A 20,342-nucleotide genomic window follows, 5' to 3' on the forward strand; every position below is an offset into this window, starting at 1 on the left:
ACATAACCACAGTGAATGTCCAACATATAATTTAGGGCACTAGGATTACAAATTCGCTTACCTTTGTCCACAAGACCAGAATTTGGAGCTGAGTGGTTTGGACAGTCCCATCTGGGGTCATTTTAGTCCTGAAGCATGGCTGCAAGGAACAGTATCGTTAATGATTTTTTTTAATAATGTGACTTTTAGTAAATAAGCCTGGAGTAATGTACATGTTAATTAAAATTTCTAAAACATCAGTAATGAAACGGGTATTTAGTCCCCAGCAAATACTTTGTTTAAGCAAAGTTATTTTGTCTAAAACAGTTTGTGTCCAATTGCACATTTGTGTGAGAATAATTTAGCCAGGACCAACCTTTTCATTTCCCCATTTAGTATGGCTGATCAGGAACCCTAAGCATCACTTTTACACAACACTCTGTCAAGCAACCAGAACTTCTGGTTCCTAAGCTCCTTTGTGTGTTAAACTCTAAAAGCGGTTATTTTGATTGTAGTATCTGGAAGTGGATGGCAACTAGATATGACTATTCAGAAGGAAATTATGTAGAAAAATGGCAACAAGATCACTGTACAGACCTTATTTTCAATTCCTGTCCTGAAAGCAAAAACATTTGGAGGAAAAAAGTTCCAATTTTATCTAAGGTAAATGCAAAATACTGCAGACGCTGGAAATATGAAATGAAAACAGAAAATGCTGGGAAAACTCAGCAGGTCTGACAGCATCTGCGGAGAGAGAAACAGAGTTAACATTTTGAGTCTGTATGATCCTTCATCAGAACTCTGAAGAAGCGTCATATGGACTTGAAAAGTTAACTCTGTTTTTCTCTCCACAGATGCTGTCAGACATGCTGAACTTTTCCAACATTTCCTGTTTTTATTCCAATTTTATCTACTTAGACTTGTTTAATTAAATTTGTACTAGCAGTATGTCTGTCTATTGTATGAAATGGTAGGTTGTACCTGCCACTCTGTTGGAATCAAGGAAGATTCAAAATCATCAAAAAAGTGCACTTGAAACTCCATTTTCCCCCCTTGCTGATTTCAATTATCCATGTCTACATCAGGAGAATATTAAAGTACTGATGTACATTTGAGAGCCCTAATTAATCGGACCTGACAATCAGGTGCTTCCTGCTACCTCTGTAAATTTTATAATCCCTATATGACTCAAATGATTTATTGAGAATCCTTCTGCACTTTGAATTAAGTTGTAATAAACCATGTAGATGCTGATCTTTTTCAAATTAAACAATATCGAACACTAGACGGTAAAAATCAGGAGGCAATCATTAAAAAAGACTTTAGAATTGCCAAGAGATGTTAGACTCCCTATGCAAGGACCTGAAACATTAACTCTGTTTCTCTCTCCATAGTTGTCGCCTGTCCTGCTGAGTATTTCCAGCATTTTCTGCTTTTATTTCAGATTTCCAGCATCTATAGTATTCTGCTTTTTGATTAGACTCTCTATGATCTTTGACTGGTATATAATCCCTTTATCCATTTTATTTTCACATCATCAACATAAGTGACTGAACATTTAGGTTAAAATGAAATGAATCAATAGGTTGTGAAAGAGTAGCTTAAAAAATACTTAGCTAGTTTGAGCAAAAAGCATTTACTGTATTTACATTCACATAACAAAAAATACTTGTGTGCTTCACAAGTCATTTCTTGGCTACATCCCTCTAACTAGAGTCAGTTGTCAGCAAGGCAGAATAAAAGGGAAAAAAGGTGGGAACTGTAAATAAAGATGATTATAAGCAGTCAGAAACAGTTTGGAACAGAAGACCAGAGGCAGGGTTTTCCTACAGGCTTCAGGCCCTCACTGTCAGCCTTCAATGGGGGTTAGAAGCGTAAACAATGTGGAGATGAGTCACTCACCTGTGATTTTCCTCAACTGACCAATGAATGGCTGGAGGACTGGCTCACCATCTAATTAAGCACAGCGGATAGAAGTTGGAGGACCAATAGGAATCCCTCCTGATAGCAGCAACAGGATACCATGGCAGAGGTTTCAATAACCAGGGGGCATAGATTTAAGGTAAGGGGCAGGAGGTTTAGAGGGGATTTGAGGAAAACTTTCTTCACCCAGAGGGTGGTTGGCATCTGGAACACACTGCCTGAGGGGGTGGTAGAGGCAGGAACCCTCACAACATTTAAGAAGTATTTAGATGAGCACTTGAAACGCCATCGCATACAGGGCTATGGGCCAAGTGCTGGAAAATGGGATGAGAATAGATAGGTGCTTGATGGCCGGCATGGATACAATGGGCCGAAGGGCCTACTTCTGTGCTGTACAACTCTATGACTCTATGACATGTAAGCAAGGGAGAGGGTGCCACACTCTTACATTTTTATTAAATATAAAAATGTTTTATGAGCATTAAAAATGAAATTTATAAATAATAGACAGAGATCTCTATGCTGCTCCTGCATTGTGTTAGGACTTTCCCTCATGGTTGTACAATTTTCATATAGCTTTTTCAGTGTTTCCAATACAATTTGATGTGTCCCTTGCATATATTCTCATTTTTTTTTTATTAGTTCGTGGGATGTGAGTGTCACTGGCAAAGCCAGCATTTATTGCTCATCCCCAATTGCTCTTGAGAAGATGGTAGTAACCCACATTCTTGAACCGCTGCACTGGTGTCTGTACATCCACAGCGCTGTTAGGGAATGAATTCCACGATTGTGACTGCAGAAGTGAAGGAACGGCAATTCAATTCCAAGTCAGGATGGTGTGTGGTTTGGAGGGGAGCTTGCAGGTGGGGTGTTCCCATGCATCTGCTGTCTTTGATCTTCTCAATAGTAGAGGAGACTAAGTTTGGAAGCTGCTGTTGAAGAAACCTTGGTGAGTTGCTGCAGTGCGTCGCTGTACATGCTGCTGCCAATGTGGGCTGGTGGTGGATGAAGTGAATGTTTAAGGTGATGGAAATCAGGTGGCTGCTTTGTCCTGTGTGGTAATGAGCTTTTTGAGTGTTGTTGGAGCTACACTCATCCAGGCAAGTGGAAAGTATTGAGGAATATCACACTCCTGACTTGTGCATTGTAGTTGGTGGACAGGCTTTTGGAAGTTGGGAGGTGAATTATTCACTGCATAATTCCCAGCCTCTGACCTGCTCTTGTAGCCACACTATTTATATGGCCGGTCCAATTCAGTTCTTGGTTAATGGCAACCTGCAGGATGTTGATAGTGGAGGATTCAGCAATGGTAATGGCATTGAATGTCAAGCAGAGATGGTAAGATTCTCTCTTTTTGGAGATGGTCATTACTCGGTACTTGTGGCGTGAATGCCACTCGCCACTTAGCCCAAGCTTGAATGTTGCCCAGGTCTTGCTGCTTGTGGACATGGATTGCTTCAGCATCTGAGAAGTTGCGAATGGTGCCCAAAACTACGCAATCATTAGTCAACATTCCCACTTCTGACCTTACGTTGGAGGGAGGTTCATTGTTAAAGCAACTGAAGGTTGTTGGGCCTCGGAATACCTGCAACGATGCCCTGGGGCTGAGATGATTGGTCTCGAACAACTCCAACCACCTTCCTTTGTGCTGGGTAGGACTCTAACCAGTGGAGAATTACCCCCCGCATCCTCAATTCCCATTGACTAAAGTTTTGCTGGGGCTCCTTGATAACACACTCAGTCAAATGCTGTCTTAATATACTCATTCTCACTGTACTTCTGGAATTCAGCTCTTTTGTTCATGTTTGCACCATGTTTGAAATGAGGTCTGAAGTTGAGTGGCCCTAGTGGAACCCAAACTGAGTGTTATTGCTGAGTAAGTATCATTTGATAGAATTGTTAAAGAAACCTTTGATCACTTTGCTGATTTTTTTTCACAGTCACACAAGTTTAATCATTAGAAGCACAACTAAATATAAAACAAATCACACAAGAGCCTTCAGAGCTCCAGAGAATAAAGCACGAGCACTGCTTATACAGCACAAATTTTGAACAAGGACTTGCCTCCCCGTCAGGGAATTGAACCGTGGTCTCCCACGTGACAGGCGGGGACACTAACCACTATACTGACAAGGACAGGCCCAGCCTACCACACCTGTTATTCCCAGGCAGTTTCCCATCCAAGTACTAACCAGGCCTGAGTCTGCTGAGTTTCCGAGATCAGACGTTTTCAGACTAGTATGGTTGTAGGCAGCTGATGTTGAGTGTAGACAGATGGGGCGGTAATTGGCCAGATTGGATTTGTCCAATTTTTTTGTGGACAGGACATACCTGGCTAACTTCCTACATTGTCAGGTAGAAATGTACTGGAACAGCTTGGCTAGGGGTATGGCTAATTCTGCAGTACAAGTCATCAGTCCTATATCTGGGATGTTGTTAGAGCCCATAGCCTTTGCTGTATCAAATGATGCTTTTAGCCACTTCTGGCATCTGTGATGCTGGGCACCACAGGAGAAGGCCAGAATTGATCATCCACTAGACACTTCTGGCTGAAGATGGTTGCAGATGCTTCAGCCTTGTCTTTTGCACTAAAGTGCTGAGCTCCCCGTCATTGAGAATGGGGATTTTTGTGGAACCTCCTTCTCCATTTAGATGTTTAATTGTTTACCGCCACTCACAACTGTATGTGACAGGGCTTTAGAGCTTTGATTTGATTCATTGGTTGTGGATCGCTTAGCTGTCGAAAGCATGCTATTTCTGCTGTTTAGTCTACGTGTAGTCCTGTGTCGTAGCTTCATCAGGTTGGCATCTCATTTTTAGGTTTGCCTTAATGTGTGAGCCTGTATATCAACAATGCAAATGTTTTGAGCTAGAGTTAGAATGATCTGTGCAGTGTACTCCTGGTACTTATTTCTTCCTTAATTTCTTTTGAGGACTTGGGTTTGGATTTTCCAAAGATATTTCTTAATGCTGTTGCTAGCCTTTTGTAAAAATGCACTTTCTGGAATCATTCCCATCAATATATTTATAGTGCTGAATTTGTAAATGAGAGTTTGCTGCCTTTTAGTTTTTGTTCCCAGGTGAGCCTCATGAAGTTCATGTGCAGACAAATGGATGTTGCTAGTTTCTAATGCATTTTTGTAACCTATAAACCTGTCTTGTGTCCTCAGACGCGTGTCAATTTTCTCCAAAATATGGTATTTTTATTTTTAAAATCTAAGCTACAGGATTGATACAGGAATCCTGTACATGCCTAACATTCCAAGAAAATGTTCCTGGAGCTTTATACTGGAAATCCACTGGAAAATGGAGCCTCATTATTGTGAATTAGTTCCACTATAACATTTCTGCAGTGATAGTTAACAACTTGTATTTATAAAGCATCTGTTATATCATAAAACTTCACATATGCGTTATCAAACAAATTTTGACATCGAGGCCACATCAGGAACTATTAGGGCAGGCAAAGATATAAATTGGCAATGCTTTTTTTAAGGAAAAATCCGTAGTTAATGTGAGAGGAAGCCTAATTCCTTAATAATCAAAATTTTCCTCCTGATTTATCTTAATGCCCTAGTCATCACAATACTCCCTCTGCATTTGATCTATATAACTGCTTTTCATGGCTGATTGATGTTCAGTGCATTGCAGCACTGTTTATAATGTTGCCCTTTTTCCCTTATTTCCCAGATTAAACTCAATTTGAATTTGGTGCACTGCACACTGTCACATTTATTTACGGTATAGGGATTTCCATTATACCCCCTTAGTTGAACCAGCTTTGCAATGCTGGCTATTCTGCTGGAGCTTTGAGAGAAATATTTCATGCAGGGCGTTCCCTTGAGTTTGCTCATTGCTCCTTTCCCTTGAGTTTGATGGTTGGGGATTCATCATTCTGATTTGCTTGGAGTCTGCGTCTTTCATATGCTGAATGACTGTTCTTGCATTTTTAAAAAAATTGAAACATTCCTGTACCCTTTGGATACTTGTGTTTTACTTTGCTGCCATGTACTCTCCTCAGAAGCCCTTATTTTCTTCACATATAACGGAAACAGTTCTTATAATCTGGGTGCTGATTCAGGAGATGTCAAGAAAATTATGGAAAGCTGTGTGTTGTGCCAGGAGGAGCTGTGTTTTCCAGTTAGGATAGTTCTGTGTTGGTAGCCAACCCTGACATGGTTACTGACTTGCAGGATTTCCAATTGAAGTGCTTGCTCATAGGGAATTTCCTGACCTAAGTGTTATGGCTTCCAATTTGGTGAGGGTCTCAAAAAGGAGCACCTCCAGCAGATGGGGGAAGATAAATTAAAATAGAAACATTTTCTACCAGGTAGGAAATTTCCACCTGTTCATTTCATTTTAGTCTGCTCAGAAAGCAATGCTCAATATCTTATGCTCTGCAAAAATCTCCATCTTAATTCACATTTTAATTTGCCAAGGGATGCTCTTTGGGAAAAAAATGCTTTGCACAAATCTGCTAGGCTAATTTTATAACATCAATGGAGGTCACTCTGGAACTAATTGGCTCTAATTAGCATTCCCATGAGCTGTTAAATTCTTTACCCATAGCCGAGTTGTTCTCAATGAGGTGCAGAAATTATTCCTGCCGATGAAACTTGAAAATCACTTCTAATCTGACCCTTACAACCAAAAGCTTGCTGATCATTGTAAATGAGGGCAAATGTACTGACACAAATGGATTTGTAATCTAAGATTTGATCTGTATAGCTGAATGCTCTCGACAAGTGTTGCTGTATAAAGTTGAATTCCATCGAATAGAATGAAAGTAATATGTAGTAATGCTTCACGTTATCTAAGACAGGGTTGTCCAACGTGCCACAATCTGGTCTGCTATGCCTCTCTATCCGGCACGTGGACTCACTGTTCAAAGTAGAGGTAATTGGAAGTGACAGATCTGCAAGGAGCTGCTCCTCCAATCACAGGCAATTTCTCACCTGTGTTTGCTGCTGATAGGCTCACCAGTGAGTCTATGAGCAGCAAACGCAGGCAATAAACAGTTTGTGATTGGAGGAGCAGTGAACTGTATGAAGATGAGTGGCCATGGTGCATTCTCTCTCTGTCTTTGGCAGTGGTCTGTCTCTCTCACCCTCCCATGCAGGCTCTGGTACCCTAAAGGAGCACAGGGGTCAAGATGGCGGAGTGGGCTGGGAAAGCCACAAAGAACAGCAGTCACAGCAACAGCGCCTGCCCAGCCACCTGCCTGGGGCAGCTGGAGTCTCTGACAGGGTGGAGTGAGGAAGCGCATCTTGGTACCTTCACAGCCATCCTGAATTCTCAGAAGTAAAATGTCCAAACCTTGTGGATATGGACGGGGATTGAGTGAGTCTGTGTGAGTGTGTGTGCATGTGTGTATGAGAGTGAGACTGGGAGTGAGCCGGGGACACACACCCTTCCCCTCTTCTCTCCCCGAAAACCTATCCACAAAGCAGGCCGGGAGAAGAGGAAACTCGCACTGAAAGTCAACCACTTCCGACCCCGAGTTTTGTATGAATTCTGCCAAGGCCAACTCGGAGTGTGCACCACCAGAGGCGAACACAAGGTCAGTGTTAGTTCAACTCCTTAGCTCGATCCTGGTCCCCACTCCCTTCACTGGTAATCAGGACTTGGTGCCTACTCAGTCTCTCTCTAGTGCTGCTTCTTAAGCCAAAAGGCAAAAAAGCAATGAATTGATAACTTAAAAAAAAGAGGAATTAATAAAAATGGCCATTATAATGTGCCAAGCAGGAGAGCTAACTAATTATTTCCTTTTCTCCAACAACAACTCATAACCAGAAGGAATGAGACTCCACCCTTATTATTATTCAATTTCTGAGCCAGAGAGGTTGATAGATGATCATCAAGTATAAATCGCATCATTAAAAAGGTATTTGGACTTAAAATGACATGTTTTAACTTAGTGTGGTGAGTTTAATAGACAATTAACGTGCAAATGCAATAACTTCATGAGATTAAAGGAGAGGTTAAGTGTGTGATGCTGATTTTACAAAGCTAATGGCAGAGAGACGCAAATCGGCAGCGGCTTGTGGCAATTGTCAATTCACGGGATAGCTCTTTCTCGCTACAAGTTACTGACAAAGTTGCGCATTAAGTTTATTTTTTTCATCAAGACCTCATTCATTGTTTTTAAATCGCTAAACTTTTATTAGCAAAGTGCCGCCAATGCTATTGTTGATTGCCAAAACTGGATTATCTCCAAGGCCAGATTATAAATGCAATTAATTCTCAGATCTTGGACACGTTAGTCAAGTTTGAGTAACTTGCTTGAACTAGCTAGTGGTGACATACAGGTACAAGAATTCCTGTAACCGATTAACGACTGGCATTCATCAATAGTTAGACTTGCGCTTGCCCAATTAACTTCCATGATATTTTGCTTGGCAAGTTGCTTGAAGTGTGAGATAGAACTGGTGCAGTGCTGTCTACAGAGCATCTGGGATCTTAGTGAACATGGTAATCAACTGCTTATATCCTTAATCAATCAGATTGAAGAATTGGGAAGTAAACAGTGTAAAGTTTGAACAGGGGATATAAGTTAGGTCAGAATTTAATGCCCTCCCTCAAGGTGGGTTTGGTGCTAGTGTGGCATTTAATTCCCCGCCAACCTCCCACCTCTGCCCTGACCAAGTCCGTGGTTGGGAGGCTCTTGGATGGCTTTCCTGCCCTGCAGTGGGCAGGGGACTCACCATGTGGGGAGCCTGAAGAGTAAACCCTGTTGGGCTGCTTGCGGACTCCCAGAGGTTCCCTCATTCAAAGGCACCTAGTGCCTGAGCAAGGGACACAACATTGGGAAGGGAGGGGGTGGTTCTGCTGAGGGAGTATAAGCAGCTAGGGACTAAATTAAAAAGCAGAGCCTGAAAGGTAATAATCTCTGGATTACTACCTGAACCAGAAGCAAATTAGCATAGGGTAAATAAGATCACAGAGTTGAATGTGTGACTTGAAGATTGGTGTAGGAGAAATGGGTTTTAATTCGTGGGACTCTACCTCCAGCACTGGGGAATGAGGGTGCTGTACCACTGGGACGGCCTTTGCCTGAACCGAGCTGAGCCCAGTGTACTGAAAAATCGTATAACTAAGACAGCAGAAAGGGCTCTAAACTCAAAAGTGGATTGGTGAAGAGGGGGAAGGATTTACATGAGCGGAGATTTGGAAGGCTAAAGAGTAAGGTCAAGGCACTAGTGCCAGGGTAATGATAGGGTGAAGATAACCAGCGTGTGACAGGAAGGGATACAATGTACAAACATAGAAGTCGTCTTCTTCTTGAGTTCTTTGCCCGAAGACAGGTCCTTGGGGATAATTCACTGAACCAAGGCAAAGCGCTGTGAGGTTTTTACTCCAGATAGTGGACCCCCAAGCCTACCTGAGCTGGAAAGGGGAATCAACCCCATACTGTTGGCATTAATCTGATCCACACGCTAGGCGTCCAGCTAACTGAGCTAACCAGCCCACCCCAAATTTAAGAATGCACCAGCAAATAACGTCTGAATAGGGGGAAATGGTAAAAAGACAGAATTAAAGACTTGTTATCCAAATGTAAGCAGCATTCATAACAAGTTGGATGCATTGATAGCACAAACAGGAATAAATGAGTATGATATGATAGCCGTTACACAGACATGGCTGTAGAGTGACCTTGGCTGATACCTGAATATTTAAGAGTATTTGACATTTCAGAAGGACAGGAAGAACGGAAAAGGAGGTGAAGTGGCTCTGTTAATCAAGGATGAGTTCAGTGCAGTAATGAGAAATGATCTTAGTTCAGAGGATCAAGATGTAGAATCATTTTTGGTGGAGATAAGAAATAACAAAGGAAGAAAGCCACTTTTGGGAGTGGTTTATAGGCCCCTTGACAGCAGCTACACTGTAGGACAGAGTATATATCAAGAAATAATAGGGACTTGTAAGAAAGGTGCCATAATAATTGAGAGATTTTAATCTTCATATAGATTGGATGAATCAAACTGGCAAAAGTAGCCTGGATGATGATTTCATAGAGTGTATTTGGGACAGTTTCATAGAACAATATGTTCTGGAACCAACCAAGGAGCAGGTTATTTTGGACCTGGTATTGTGTAATGAGACATGATTAATTGATGACCTCCGAGTAAAGGAATCCTGTAGGTAAGAGTGATCATGAGATGATGGAATGTGTACACTGTTGGTCTCCTTATTTAAGGAAGGATGTAAATGTGTTAGAAGCAGTTCAGAGAAGGTTTACTGAACTAATACCAGGAATGGGTGAACTGTCTTATGAGGAAAGGTTGGACAGGCAAGGCTTTTATCCACTGGAGTTTAGAAGAGTAAGGGGTGACTTGATTGAAACTTTTAAGATCCTGTGCAGTCTTGGCGTGGTGGATGTGGAGAGGATGTTTCCTCTTGTGGGAAAATTTAGAACTAGGGGTCACTGTTTAAAAATAAGGGGTTGCTCATTTAAGACAGAGATTAGGAGAATTCTTTTTCTCTCAAAGGATCATGAGTCTTTGGAACTCTGCTTCCACTGCCTTCTGAGTAAGAGAGTCTTTGAATATTTTTAAGGCAGAGGTAGATAGATTCTTGATAAGCAAGGGGGCGAAAGGTTATCAGTGCGTAGGTGGGAATGTGGAGTTCAGGTTACAATCAGATCAGCCATGATCTTATTGAATGACGGAGCAGGCTCGAGGGGGCTAGTGACCTACTCCTGCATCTAATTCATATGCAGTTTGAGGGTGAGAAATTTGGGTCTGAAACTAGTGTCTTAAAACTTAAATAAATGCAATTACAAGGATATGAAGATAGAGTTGGCTAAAGTGGACTAGGAAAACAGGTTAAAAGGTAAGATGGTAAAGAAGCAGTTTGAGGAGATAATTCATAACTCTCAACAAAAATATATTCCATTGACAAAGAAAAGTTCTATGAGAAAGATGTACCATCCATGGCTAGGGAAGTTAAGGATTGTATAAATTGCAAGAAAATATATACAATGCTGCAAAGATTGGTGCTACAGCAGAAGGTTGGGAAAATTTTATAAACCAGCAAAGGATGACTAAGAAACAAGAGGGAGAAATTGGAGCTTGAGAGAAAACGAGCAAGCATCAAAAAACAAGACAGTAAAAGCTTCGATAAGAACATGACAAGAAGAAGAGTAGCAAAATGAGCATTTGTCCCTTAGAGAGTTAAACTGGTGGATAAAGGGGAACCAGTTGATGTAGCACATTTGGATTTCCAAATGGCATTCAATAAGGTGCCGCAAAAAAGGTTACTACATAAGATTAGAGCTCAAGGTGTTGGGTGATTCTTCAGCATGCATAGTGAATTGACTAATTAACAGGAAACAGAAGTCAGGATAAATGGGAAATTTTCAGGTTGGCAAATGGTAACTAGTGGGACTGACAACAAATTTGAGAGGTACAGATAACATTCTGTACTCTTCATGAAGTAAAACAGAATCTTGAATTAGAAAATCAGGCAGCACTGGACTTTGATCTCCAGTCTCCAAGCTGAGTGTTTCCGCATAGACTGTAAACAGTGAAGAGTGAAGTAAGTACAATAGAATTAGTTTTCTTTTATTTGCTCCTGGGATCTGAGAGTCGCTGTCAAGGCGAACATTTATTGCCCTTCCCTAATTGCCTTTGAGAAGGTGATGGTGAGCCGCCGCCTTGAATCGCATAGTCCGTGTTGTGTAGATGCATGCATAGTGCAGTTAGGGAAGGTGTTACAGGATTTTCATCCAACGACAGTGAAGGTAGGTGATATGATTCTAAGTCAGGATGGTGTGTGACTTGGAGCGGAACTTGCAGGTGGTAGTGTTCCCATGCATGAACAGCCTTACAAATATAATTGCTGCAGAGACCAATCCTGTGACCTCAACTATTTGTGATCTATATTAATAAGTTGGATGAAGTGGTTGACTTTGTTATAACCAATTTTGTTGCTGATTATGTAAAGATAGGTAGGAAAGCAAGTTGTGTGATGGATACAAAGGTCTGCAAAGGGATATAGATAGGTGAAGAGAGTGGACAAACATTTGGCAGTTGGAGTATAATGTGGAACATGTGAGGTCATTCACTTTGGCAGGAAGAATGGAAAGAGACTGCAGAATGCTGCATTGCAGAGGGATCTGAGTGTCCTTGTACATGAATCACAAGAAGCCAGCATGCAGCTGCAGCAAGTAATTAGGAAGGCAAATGAAATGTTGGCCTTTATTGCAAGGAGGATGGTGTACAAAAGTAGGTAAATCTTCCTCCAACTGTACAAGGCATTGGTGAGACCATACCTGGAACATTATGTACAGGTTTGGCCTCCTTTCTTAAGGAGAGATATACTTGCAGTGGAAGCTGTTCAGAGAGTGATCAGTAGGCTGATTTCTGGAATGAGGGGTTGCCTTATGAGGAAAGGTTGAGCAGATTGAGTCTATACTCATGGAATTTAGAAGAATGAGAGGTGATCTTATAAAAACATGTAAGATACTGAGAGGCTTGACAGGATAGATATTGTGAGAATGTTTCCTCTTGTGGGAGAATCTAGAGCTGGGAGGGGGGTGCACAGCTTAAAAATAAGAGGTCTATTTAAGACAGAGATGGGGAGGAATTTCTTCTCTTGGAGGGTTCTTAGTCTTTGTAATTCTCTTCCACAGAGAGCTTGGTCATTGAATATATTCAGGGCTGAGTTAGACAGATTTTTGATTGACTAGGGAATCAAAGGTTATGGGGGAACAGGCAGGAAAGTGGAATTAAGGCCACAATCAGATCAGCCACGATCTTACTGTATGGCCTTCTGCTGCTGCTGTTTTTTATGATCTTATGTTGTTAAAAGAGTCCTTAGGCCTGAAATGACTTGACTTAACTCTCTGTTGTGAGTTTGCATTATATCTACTGTGCAAATATAAGAATTTCATGCCTCTCAATATACCTGAATAAGGAGCTGACAGTAAGGTGTCATTTACACAAAGCTAACATTGGAGCAGTACATGCCTGACAGCAACTTCTTGATTTCCACTTTGTATCATGCATCTGGTTGTGGCATTTGAACACAAATGCCTGTAAAAGGTTACCAATGATTTTTTAATACAGAATGAAAGTGGGAATATATTTGTGTGTCTGTCTAGCTAATGTAATGTTGCAGTCTAAAGTTGGTATGTATTTGGACGTTTAAATACTTCAGTGATTGTTACAAAATCTGTTTCCATGCATATTATTGGACTTACTGGCTGTGGCTTAGAAACATGGTTTAGTTCAATTTAACTCGATGGCAGATTACAGTTGCAGCCAGCATTCAAGCTGCTTTGCTCCTAATTACTCTCTAAAATATCTCCTTTACATTAAGGCCATTAATGTGTGTGAAATTCATTTGCACTGGGAAGGAAACTCTGGCAGGATTTATAACAGGCAACTGATCTGTTATGGCCCATTTTGAACGTCCTATTGAAGTTGAACTTTACCCCAGTGATTTCTGATCAATCCACTCCGATATTGAAAAGCTCTTGGAAATTGACAAAGGGCAGGCGTGTCCTTGGCTTCATGGATACCAGAAAAGCTGCCTGATGGTTAGCTTTGGAGCAGTACTTGGCCTTTCGGCACCTTTTGTTTCTGCTAAGATGGAGCAATATATTGCCAGACAGTGCTGCATTTACTGGTCAACTGAGAGCAGGCAAATGAATCATGCCTGCAATGTGAATGAGAGTTTTCTTCCTTTTGTACCCATTTTTAAAAAAACATTAATGCATGACCTTTTGTAACTGCTGCAAGTGCCTGTTATGTCAACTTGCAAAACAGCTGGTTTCAGTCACCAGATTTAAAAAGAAATGATTTGTTTTAGCTTTAATGCTCAAAAAGAAAATAAGTGATAGGTATGTTTGTGTTACATCTGACAACAAATTTGAGAGGTACAGATAACATTCTGTACTCTTCATGAAGTAAAACAGAATCTTGAATAAGAAAATCAGGCAGGACTGGACTTTGATCTCCAGTCTCCAAGCTGAGTGTTTCCACATAGACTGTAAACAGTGAAGAGTGATGTAAGTACAATAGAATTAGTTTTATTTGTTCCTGGGATCTGAGAGTCACCGCCAAGGCCAACATTTATTGCCCTTCCCTAATTGCCTTTGAGAAGGTGATGGTGAGCCGCCTTCTTGAACCGCATAGTCCGTGTGGTGTAGATGCATGCATAGTGCAGTTAGGGAAAGTAATACAGGATTTTCATCCAACGACAGTGAAGGAAGGTGATACGATTCTAAGTCATTGACTTGGAGCGGAACTTGCAGGTGGTAGTGTTCCCATGCATGAACAGCCTTATAAATATAATTGCCAATACATAAAATATAAAATCTGCAGATAAAAGCCCATTACTACATGATTAACCATTTCCTTCTCTCTGTTATACACATGCTGTAGCAGCAGTATCCCAGGCAGTTTATAACTTACAGGAAGGATTTACAGGATTTTTCTCAGCCTCAGTGAAGGAAGGTGCTATTATTCTAAGTCAGGATGGTGGGGGACTTGGAAAGGAACTTGCAGGTGGTGGTGTTTCCATGTTCTTCCAGGTAGCAGAGCTTGTGGATTTTAAAGGAGTCTTGGCAAATTGTTATAGTGCATCTTGTAGATGGTACACACTGCTGGCAATGTGTGCCAGGTGATGGAGAGAGTGCATGTTGAAGGTGGTGGATTGGGTGCCAACAAGTAGGACCTATCAGGACTTTTGGTCAATGGGTTAAAGAGCAAGTACTTTTTGAAGAAATTTTCTGCATTTTAACAGCAACCCTTAGTTATTTACTCTTATAGACTGCTTATGCAGTGTTTCATACAACAAATTGGAATTAGATTTGAATTTCTCAAGATTCGGACTTATTCAGTCATATGTTTAGTGCAATAACATGTATTCTCATTTTCAATGGGGAAAAAAGCTTGTGCCTGAGAATTGTCAGTTGGAAGAATGAAGAATTCCTTCATAACCCTCACACACACACACACACACACACACACCACCGCCCCCCTGGCTATGTCTGTAACCTTTACAACCCAACCATCCCAGCTCTTTCCCTGATGCTGGGTACATCTCTCTTTCCCTGATACTGGCCTTCTGCGACTTAAGGTGTCTAGGTTCCCCCAACCCTGGAATTCACTTGTTAAACTTCTCTACCTCTCCACTTCCAATCCTCCTTTAAGGCTTTTGGTTAAACCCAGCTCTTTAACCAATCTTCTGCTCACCCTTCCTAATATCTCCTGAGACTAAAATGAGATAAACTGCTTTTTAATGACTATATGGATATTCATCTGACTCTAGTCTCTTGTGCACCCTCCCTTTATTTGCCCCTCTATTGATGGTTCTGCCTTCAGCTACCCTGCCCTAAAGCCATGGATCGCCTTCCTAAACCATTCCACTCCCCACTTCCTGTTTCTCAATTGAAGATCCAACCTTAATGTCCACCTCTTTGATCAAGCACCTTGGAACATTTTTCTAATTTAATTAATTTATGATTAAAGATGCCAAATAAATGAAAAACGTAAATTATAGTCAACATGATGAAATTAAATGTTCTCCAGTAAGTGAACATTTTATAACTGTTTGAATTTCTAGAACAGTTGTCTTGTTAGAAAAGATTTCATGGCGAAGTAAAACTCGAATCAACCAAAGCACAAAACTTCCATTTAGTGCCTCCTTACCCAGTGAAGACATGTCCCCTAAATTGCTGTTGCCTTCCTCAGGCACAATGTTGGCTGCCTAGTACATTGCACAACTCTAGCTAGACATACTGAATTGTTGCTTTAAACATTGCTGTGTAAAATGATGCTGTGATTGGAAAAGAAATCATGCTGTACATTGCTGAGTTTTCAGCCCAATGAAGCCTGAAGAACAATGTTTCTCTTTTCAGCTCATATCTAATGATTTGCAGTGCTGAGACATTCAGTCCTGCTGTTCTGCTTTATTCTGCCCTTACTTTTCTAGTCTGCTTCTTGAAGTTGCCTTCTAGGGGCTCCAGGTACAAGTGATATGGCGATCTATGCTAAGCTAGCATTCGACCAACAAGTTCATGAAACAAATGCCAAAGACCCAAAGCAAAAAGAATGAGTGTGTTTGAATTCAGTCAGACTGAAAGCCTTGTCTAATGGCTTTAATGTCCCTAATTGAATTGAATTTTGGTCGTTCCAATCTGGATTCTAATGGGCATTGGCAAACAACATTGATAGATCATGAGGATAGATGGTATGCTAATTTGAGAAACAATCATGCTAACGAAGTGATGGGTTAAGGCAATTCTTAGATGCAGTAGAGTGGACTTCATGACCTAGAAGTACTTACTACTTCTGTTATATGCCCAAAGTGGAACTATTTCAAACGCAATGCTAACTTCTCTACTGTTGATGAGCGTAAACATTAACCAAGAAATATATAAATCTATCAGATTGTTTCACTTAATATAATAATCTATTTTCTTCCTATCTATGCTAAACCAAAACATATTAGGATTTATTGCTTCAAATGCTGATCAAGTAGGTTTTGAAACATATTGCCCTGGTCAGATCTTATTAGATAAATTTCATATTTAACAGGAGCTTTCTGTGTATAAGGTACATGGAATGCATCAGACGAGGACCTGAAATGTTTGTTGCAGGGTATTTGAATCATGCAACGAGCATGTGCTGATGTACAGAAGGTAGATTTGTGTATTTTCTGTTTGTTTCTTAATTGCAGTTCATAGAATCATGGAATGTTACAGTACAGAAAGTGGCCAATTGGTCATTGAGACTGCCCTGGTGTTTGCCTCTAACCACTAAGGCTAATTCCACTCTGCTGCTCTCTCTCCACACTCTTCAATATTCATCTTTATTAATCAACTTTCTAATTTAAATAAATTTGTGGACTCTGTTTCATCAGGGGCTTTGTGGCAGACAGCTCCTTATTCCAAGCACTCTTGTGTAAAAATGTTATTTTTCTGACCTTGTGTTAAACTCTTCATGATTATCTGAATGTGTGCTTTTTTGCTCCTAACCACATTTACTAACCTGCCATTAGCCATATGAGTTTGGATCCATGTTAAACTTCTCTTTGGCTACCCCTTAATCTCAGCTGCAGTAGAAAAAGCCTAAACTTCTCAAGTCTCTTTTTATAATTGTTACCCCTTCCCCGTGGGTCTAATGGATTTATTATTTTCGTTAATCCTTACCTGATATCTCTGTGTTGGCTGTGCCCAGGTGATCCAACAGCCTTAGATGCAAGAACAGGAACATCTGCTCTGTTAGCTTCCTGGCTAGAGTCAGATTATTAAATTGCCAATATAGAATCTTTCTTCGAGGTAGTCTAATATGCTATTATAAACTCAAAAACGATGACCAAGTACTATTTAAATTTATAAGTATAATCCGGATAAAAACACACTTTGCAGCATTTAAATTGCTTGTTACAGAAGCCATGTACAACATTGTGGGAAGAAGTTGTGTTTCTTTATAAATTAGGGATGAATATGTTGCAAACTTGTAATTTAGATGGTACAGCACTTTACATATGTTGGGATGTGTCAAATCTGCCTTTGGTTTCTCATGTTTTACCCACATTCAAAATTGATTTTTGACATCTGTTAGTTGAAGAACAGAATGCTTCTATAAGTTGATCTCCTGTATATCTGAAGTGATGACATCAGTCTATCTGCCAAAATTCTTGCATTGTTTGAATGCTGAATTTATTTTGTATTTTCCAAACCATGAACATAATTCTGCAAAGTTATTTACTAGAAACAGTGGGCAGAATTTTGCCCTTGGTGGGCGGGTCCGCCGCCGAAACGGGGCCCACAGCCATTTTGAGTGGGTGGGCCAATTAAGGCTTGCCCAGCGGGCTGCCCGAAAGGAAGCGCTATGCACTTCCTGTGTGGGGGAGGAGGGATTCCCCATCTGTTAAAGTGTGCTCTTTCGCACATGCACGCGAAAGAGCGCACTGCTCCCTGAGACCAAGTGCTGTCTCAGAGAGATTACTGACAGGTAAAAAAAAACTCCAAAAATAGAAAAATATTTAAATTATTAACGTGTCTCCCTCATGTGACGATGTCACATGAGATGGGACATGTTAATAAGAAACATATAAACTTTATGAAACTTGTTAAAAACTGACATGAAACCTCATCCCGCTAGTGGATGAAGTTTCATGTATAATCAGGAGCCCGCTGGGGCTCCTGGCCTGCCCGCCAGCCTTAAACTTGGATGGGCAGGGCCTTTAACAATCTTAATTAGCCTGTCAATGGCCTTAATTGGCCATTGACAGGTCGGCGGGCGGACAGCCAATTTCGCTGTCCGCCCAGCTTCCTGAAAATTTAAAGGGACTGGGATGACATCGGGCGTTCCTCCCGACATCATCCCGCGTCATTTTCCTGTCGGCGAGCGGGCCCGCCCCCAAATCGCCGACGGGAAAATCTTGGCCAGTATGTTGCATCGTTTTGCTGCAGTAATCTCTATAAATTCTGAAATCAGCATAAGTTTGTACATTTGTCCTGCTGTTGGTATGGAAATTTAGTGTATTACACTTTTAAAGACTAGACCAAAAGCTTCAAGTGATATTTTGCTTTTATCAATAATTGGTGAGTACAGCTGAATCCACTGTAGTAGAAACTATCTTTGGGGTCATATAGAAAAGGAAAAATAGAAGGGGTTAGGGATCAGCATAGGGCTGAATTTTATGATCCTCCGACAGCGGGTTTGAAGGTGGGGGCTTATAAAATCCAGGGCATGATCTTCCCACTGCCTAGCCACCAGGCCCCAAGTATGTGAAATTTTATGGGGGATGGAGGAGTGGCTGACAGCCCATCCTCCCTTGGACCTTTGAGGCCCTTACATGACCAATTAATGAAAACTTATGGGCTTCATCTTGCTCCAGCTGCCATTTTGCCAATGGCAAGGGGAGTCCCATGCTAAACAAGTAGCCTGACAGATTTTACTGGGCAGGTTGGTGTCAGACAAGATGTGGGAGGACTTCCTTTTTGCGGGTCCCTTGTGCCCATCGAAGGCAACCTTCCTAGATCACACATCCCCCTTTAGCTTCCCCCTAACCTCCAGAGCCCCATCCCCCTCACTCCTCTCGCAGGGGCCTTTCCAGCTTGACCCTGGCAAAATCCCCCCAATGCCCCCCCTCTTACCTTGGTATCTGTCTCCAGTGACAATCTCCACTGGGGCCTGCCTGTAGTCCTAGCAGTGGCTACCGTTCCCACCTGGCGCTGCTGGGGACTACAGAGTTGCTGGCTGTCTGATTGGTTGGCAGCTCTCTGAGGCCGGGCTTCCTGTGTCTGAGGGGAGGAAATCCCGCCTCCAACCTATTAACAACCAGTTGACCTTTAAATTACAGTGGGACAGTCAGTCTTCCCGTGGGCAGGCGCTCTACCGACTTTTCAGCTGGGGGGCAGGAGCCACAGCGCTCTGTAAAATCCAACCCATAAAGAATGCTGTTTGCATCGTCAACTCTGTTATGGTGCATCAATATAGTGCTGGATTACTGAACTTGACAGCATTGCACCAGTATGTCGATGTACATTATTAATGAAATTCTAAGAGATACACAAATGAAGTAAAGAAAACCAAGATGAATAAAAAAAATAAAATTCTGATGCTGTGATTTGTTTTGTTAATACCTGACCATTATGATTTATTGGCTTGCAAGAATGTGTTGAATGTTAAAATACAGACTCATGTGTTTCTTGTTAAACCCGTGAATCATTTTTATTTTTTTTGAACGTTCAGATTAGGGAGGCTGCTTAATTATGTAATTTCTAAACTTTGATTTCTGTAGTTACAAGTCAATGAAAATATCAGATTTGTAAGAAATATTGCATGTATCATCATGTAAAATTATTATATTTTGGAGAATAAAAGCCCAGATTCTTAAGGAAATAGGTAACAAAGGCAATTTGTTTTGCCTTGCAGGACATTTCAGTACACAGGAGATCCTCAAATGTTGACAGCTGTCTGAAACTTTGCAATAGGAATTGGTGGTGAATTGCTATCATACAAGTGACAAGGGTGTATGTACTTTGCAAAAGAGAGAGGTGGGAGTCTCAGAAACAGGAACTTTACAACAAAGCACTCAAAAGATGCAGAGTGATGTGAAAAGGAGCTCTGAGCACTGAAATCATGGCATGGAAATCACAAAATCTGAGTGGGGGTTGGGAGAAATTGAAGCCAAACCTGTTTAAGTGGTTTGAGGAGCACTTCTTCTGTGCAGCCCTTCCTCTGTGTTGGCATGCATTAAAACAGGGACTGGCAGGATGCCATTCTTTGCTGGAAAACAAGCCTGTTCTACCAAGTTTGTGGCCAATGTAATGTATGCATGCTTGCATGATGCAAGAGTACTTGCCATGGAGCTGCTGTATGTGAAGGCTCACAATGTTGTTTGTCTGAGATTGATTGCATTATAAAATCGATAACAATAATAAGAAGCAGCTGAGGATTGAAAACATTGTCTTTGGC

At 41.2% G+C, this 20,342-nt stretch overlaps 1 protein-coding gene across 4 annotated transcripts in view; it reads left to right on the plus strand.

Annotated features, from left to right (window-relative positions):
- The window catches only part of naaladl2 (N-acetylated alpha-linked acidic dipeptidase like 2), a 955,971-nt gene that overhangs the window by 70,296 nt on the left and 865,333 nt on the right, over nt 1-20,342 (plus strand). Inside the window, exon 1 of one of the 4 annotated variants that reach the window (XM_078563830.1) lies at nt 18,359-18,463. The exons of the other annotated variants lie outside the window; for them this stretch is intronic. The gene's annotated coding sequence lies outside the window, so the exon portion shown is untranslated. Of the gene's footprint in view, nt 1-18,358; nt 18,464-20,342 lie in introns of those variants that run through there. 4 annotated transcript variants of the gene reach the window in all.

The sequence above is a fragment of the Cetorhinus maximus genome, chromosome 19 (assembly GCF_964194155.1).
Source record: "Cetorhinus maximus chromosome 19, sCetMax3.hap1.1, whole genome shotgun sequence".
Lineage (NCBI taxonomy): Eukaryota > Metazoa > Chordata > Chondrichthyes > Lamniformes > Cetorhinidae > Cetorhinus > Cetorhinus maximus.